Here is a 6,085-nt window from a genome sequence, read left to right as displayed (position 1 = left end):
CAATGTGAAGTTCTGAGTATTTCAACTCTTTATATTGTTTTTTTAGATATTCCTACCCATAAGTCTCCTTTGTTTTTGTTTTTGTTTTGTTTTTGTTTTTTTTTTTTGTTTGTTTTTAAACTATATTCAACACTTCTGAGTTTGAACAGTGTAATTTCATATTGATAGCTGTGTTTTATATTTTGTTGTCCATTGTGTAATGATTGATTGAAAGAATAAATTAATTTGACCACAAGTTGTGGTGTTTGATGGAAGTATTATATGTTATATGCTTATTATATGCTTATGTTGATTGTTTTTAATGTTTTGTGAGTGTTGCAGCATTTTGCAAACAAAATGAGTCATTTTGGCCATTGAGCTTCAGTTTCACCCAGTGTTAACTGTTTTGAAAATGTGATTCCTGAGTGGACAAATGTTTTTAAGAAATTGAGAACAACTGTATTTTGCATATTTCTTCTTGCTCTTTGTATACTTTCCTTTTTATTATTACTCTAAACCAATTGTGATAAATGTGTAAACGATTAGGAAAACTGTTTGTGATTAGTGTAAAACCTTTTTTCAGATATTTTAAAGTATTTTTGGTTGGTTGTATTAACTATTGTCAAACATTAGAGAGTTTTGTGCACATTGTTTTGAGAAAATAATTTTTATGATTTGTAATTTGTATGAAATTAATGAAAATGTACAATCTGTTTAGGATAATTAGAAAGTGTTCAGATTACTGTGTTAACTGATTTGAGAACGGTGACCTGGTGTTTGGAAAAACTAACAAATAATTGCGAAGAAATGGCTAGTAACAGTGAATATATACAGGTGCTGGTCATATAATTAGAATATCATCAAAAAGTTGATTTTACTAATTCCATTCAAAAAGTGAAACTTGTATATTATATTCATTCATTACACACAGACTGATATATTTCAAATGTTTATTTCTTTTAATTTTGATGATTAGAGCTTACAGCTCATGAAAGTCAAAAATCAGTATCTCAAAATATTAGAATATTTACATTTGAGTTTGAATAAATGACCATCCCTACAGTATAAATTCTGGGTATCTCTTGTTCTTTGAATCCACAATAATGGGGAAAACTGCTGACTTGGTAATGATCCAGAAGACGAACATTGACACCCTCCACAAAGAGGGTAAATCACAGAAGGTCATTACTGAAAGGTGTGGCTGTTTACAGAGTGCTGTATCAAAGCATATTAGATGCAAAGTTGACTGGAAGGAAGAATTTGGGTAGGAAAAGGTGCACAAGCAACAGGGATGACCGCAAGCTTGAGAATACAGTCAAGCAAAGCCGATTCAAACACTTGGGAGAGCTTCACAAGGAGAGAACTGAAGCTGGAGTCAGTGCATCAAGAGTCACCACGCTCAGACGTCTTCAGGAAAAGGGCTACCAAGCCACTTCTGAACCAGAGACAACGTCAGAAGCATCTTACCTGGGCTGTGGAGAAAAAGAACTGGACTGTTGCTCAGTGGTCCAAAGTCCTCTTTTCAGATGAAAGTAAATTTTACATTTCATTTGGAAATCAAGGTCCCAAAGTCTGAAGGAAGAGTGGAGAGGCACAGAATCCATGTTGCTTGAAGTCCAGTGTGAAGTTTCCACAGTCAGTGATGATTTGGGCTGCCATGTCATCTGCTGGTGTTGGTCCACTGTGTTTTCTGATGTCCACAGTCAACGCAGCCATCTACCAGGATATTTTAGAGCACTTCATGCTTCCTTCTGTTGACAAGCTTTATGGAGATGCTGATTTCATTTTCCAGCAGGACTTGGAACCTGCCCACACTGCCAAAGGTACCAAAAGCTGGTTCAATGACCATAGTGTTACTGTGCTTGACTGGCCAGCAAACTCGCCTGACCTGAACCCCATAGAGAATATGTGGGGTATTGTCAAGAGGAAGATGAGAGACACCAGACCCAACAATGCAGATGAGCTGAAGGCCACTATCAGAGCAACCTGGGCTCTCATAACACCTGAGCAGTGCCACAGACTGATCGACTCCATGCCACTCCACATTGCTGCAGTAATTCAGGCAAAAGGAGCCCCAACTAAGTATTGAGTGCTGTACATGCTCATACTTTTCATTTTCATACTTTTCAGTTGGCCAAGATTTCTAAAAATCCTTTCTTTGTATTGGTCTTAAGTAATATTCTAATATTTTGAGATACTGATTTTTGACTTTCATGAGCTGTAAGCTCTAATCATCAAAATTAAAAGAAATAAACATTTGAAATATATCAGTCTGTGTGTAATGAATGAATATAATATACAAGTTTCACTTTTTGAATGGAATTAGTGAAATAAATCAACTTTTTGATGATATTCTAATTATATGACCAGCACCTGTATATAAGTGGTGCAACAGATCACAATACTCACGGTTCGGATCATATTACAGATTTTGAGTCACGGATCGGATCATATTTTTGGATCAGCAAAAAACAAACAAACAACAAAAAAAGTTAGTTTTTTATTAATTACTGAAATCTTACTTTAAGTACTTCTATACCACAGAAAAACTACTAGCTGAACTAATAAAGTCAGTAATAAAACAAGAACAATTACACAAATTACAAGCGTAGATGAATACAACATAAAGTTACTAATAAAGTCAGTAACACTAGTATTCAGGTGCAGAAATGTAGTAATTAATTGTAAAATAACACAGTAGTGCTCTTCACTGCAGGTATTTATAGGCTGCTGTCTCTTTAAGACCAAATACACGTACCTAATACAGACACACATCCGGTTCCCATTTCGATACTTCATTCGTACTGCGTCACTAGACGATATGGGGAAAAACTCCTTTTTCTCAGAGGACTGAAGACTTTTTCAATCACGCAGAGTAACTGCACGGCCATTGGTTCGTGCAGTGATTAAAAAAATGAACCAATGGTTCGGCAGGCTATGGCGGTGAAGCCCGCCAAAATGGGCGGGGCCATCTGGCTATATAAGCGGGCATTTCGCCATAGGAAATCAGATCAATTCTCCTACAGCGACGACAATCTTCCTTTCACTGACCTCAGGACTTGAAGACGCTCCCTGCGGATAGAAGCTGCCTTTTCCTCTGTGCCCTCTCGCTGTTTCTGGAGGCTGACAAGGTCCCCTTCCTCGACTCCCCGGTCTCCCCTACGGGGCTGTTTGGACCTGCCATCGAGGGGTTTGCAGAGCAATTCACCATGGCTCAGAAGTCGTCCCAGGACATGCGACACTTCTTGCCGTAACGCTCCAGCTCTGCAACGGCCACTAGTCGCCCCAAGTTTACTCCAGCGCTGCAGCCAGCTAAAGCTGCGCCATCGCCCGCTCTGCCTGCTCAAAAGCCTGAGCCCCGACAGCACTCCCGCTCGGCCAGGCGCTATCCGTTTCCAAAGCGGGTAACCGCACTACTCAAAAAACCTACATTAAACACTTCTCTTATAGAAAACTATAGACCTGTCTCTCTCCTTCCATTCATAGCGAAAACACTTGAACGTGTTGTCTTCAACCAGGTCTCATTGTTTCTTTCACAGAACAACAAACTGGACGCTAAACAGTCAGGTTTCAGGAGTGGACATTCAACTGAGACTGCGCTTCTCTCGGTCACTGAAGCCCTGCGAATTGCAAAAGCCCATTCCAAATCATCAGTCCTCATTCTGCTGGATCTATCTGCAGCGTTTGACACTGTCAATCATCAGATACTCCTCTCCACTCTCTCATCACTGGGCATCGCTGGAATTCCACTTCGCTGGTTTGAATCCTATCTCACTGGTAGGTCTTTCAGGGTGGCCTGGGGAGGGGAGGTATCCAAAGCATATACACTGGTCACTGGGGTTCCTCAGGGATCGGTTCTTGGACCCCTCCTCTTCTCCACATACACTACATCACTGGGTCCCATCATACAGGCACATGGATTCTCCTACCACTGCTATGCTGATGACACACAGCTCTATCTGTCCTTTCAACCAGATGATCCAACGGTAGCTGCAAGGATCTCAGGTTGCCTAATCTCTCAGGCGAAGAGAACGATTTGGCACCCCCAGCCAGAGCTGTTGGCCTTACGCCTCTGGTCTCTCGAGAGTGTCCTAAATACTATCTCACAGGCTAGAGCCCCGTCTACAAGACGCCTCTATGCTTAAGTGGTCGGTTTTCTCGGCCTGGTGTGCAACCCACGGAGAGGACCCAATAACATGTGACATATCTGTGATATTGTCCTACTTACAAGAGCTGTTGGACAAGGGCCGCTCCCCTTCCACGCTCAAAATCTATGTGGCAACTATAGCAGCTTCTCACGCTCCTATAGCCAGACAGTCAGTGGGCCGGAACAACCTAGTTGTCCATTTCCTGAGGGGATCTAGGAGGCTCCGTCCATCCCAGCCTCTCACGGTTCCTACATGGGTTCTGCCCATGGTCCTGAGAGCCCTCAAAGGCTCCCCCTTTGAGCCACTACAGTCAGCGAACTCAAAAACACTGTCACTGAAAACTGTGACTGCTGCTGGCACTAGCATCGGTTAAGCGAGTAGGTGACTTGCAGGCTCTCTCTATAAGCCTTGAGACTTACAGGCCCTCTTAAGGACATACCCATGTCTTGGCTTTAGGACAACAGGCAGGTCTTGAGTTTGGGCCTAATGACTCCAAAGTCGTCCTAAAGCCAAGACACGGGTATGTCCCTAAGATGCTTTACACTCCGTTTAGAGCCCAGGTTATTACTCTCTCTGCACTTCCTCCTTCTGAGGAGGACCAGGAGTTTAACCTTCTCTGCCCAGTCAGGGCATTGAAAATTTACATCGAGTGTTCCGCCCCCTTTAGGCAGTCGGAACAACTCTTTTATGCTTTGGCGGCCGCACCAAAGGGTCCCCGGTCACAAAGCAGAGGATCTCTCGATGGTTAGTTGATGCTATCACACTAGCATACTCCTCCCTGGGCCTTCAGTGCCCCATTGGAGTGAGAACCCATTCCACTCGAGGCGTGGCCTCTTCCTGTGCATGGTCTAGTGGTGTGTCCATAGCAGACATCTGTGCGGCGGCCGGCTGGGCCTCGCTGTCCACCTTTTACCAGGTTCTATAACTTGGCTGTTCCGGCCTTGCAGGCCCAGATTTTATCTGCTTAAGTGACACACGCCTGTCTAAGGCGGTGTAATTCTTCAGGAACGCTCTTGGCCTATTACTAGTGTTGAGGCTGTACATATGACCGTTGGAACGATTATCTGAAGGCTGGGCTGACCTCAATGAGTTCAGCACTCCTGCCTCCTGCAGGGCTCACCCTGCGCATAATTGGTCCCTCTGAGCATTTATTGCTCAAGGCCAGCACCGCTGATGAGCCATTGGTTCGTTTTTTAATCACCGCACGAACCAATGGCCGTGCAGTTACACTGCGTGACTGAAAAAGTCTTCATTCCTCTGAGAAAAAGGATTTTTTCCCAATAGCGTCGATGCAGTACTCGTACCCGTATCTCAGGGAACCGAGGTTACGTAAGTAACCGAGTATGTTTCTTTCTCAGATGTTTCAGTTCACTTAAGACTTGACCGACTGTGTTTACCAGAATACTTGCCAAAATGGGTATTTAAACATAAGTTTGTGTGTATGTTTCCGTTCAAAGAGAAGTGAAAGAGGAATCAATCTGTGTGAATCACACAGTCTGAATTGCGCCTCTCTCATGTGCTCGCTTCGGGTGCGTGTGGCAGCGGTAAAAAAAAAAAAACAGGGCGCGTGTTCTCTTTGCTTGAATGGTTTAAAATTGTTTGAATGGGTAAATTGGCAAGACAAAACACGTGCAAATGATAAACTTTCACTCCATGATGGTTAAACTTAACAGTTAACCCACGAATCACATGTGTGCCGAGCCGTGGGGTCTGGTCCGTACGGATCACGGATCATCTACAATCTGTTGCACCCCTAATATATATATATATATATATATATATGTGTGTGTGTGTGTGTGTGTGTTACTGTTACTTGCCATTTAATTTTTTTGCAATTATCTGTGAAATTTACTAGCAATTTCTGAGTCAAAATTGTTTCAAAATGAATGCAACATGAACTTTTTTCAGTGTTTATGTGCAGTGTTCGGGGTACGCAATGACCGGGATTGGGAACGTTA

Source organism: Onychostoma macrolepis, chromosome 21, assembly GCF_012432095.1.
Source record: "Onychostoma macrolepis isolate SWU-2019 chromosome 21, ASM1243209v1, whole genome shotgun sequence".
Lineage (NCBI taxonomy): Eukaryota > Metazoa > Chordata > Actinopteri > Cypriniformes > Cyprinidae > Onychostoma > Onychostoma macrolepis.
This window is presented reverse-complemented; position numbering follows the sequence as displayed.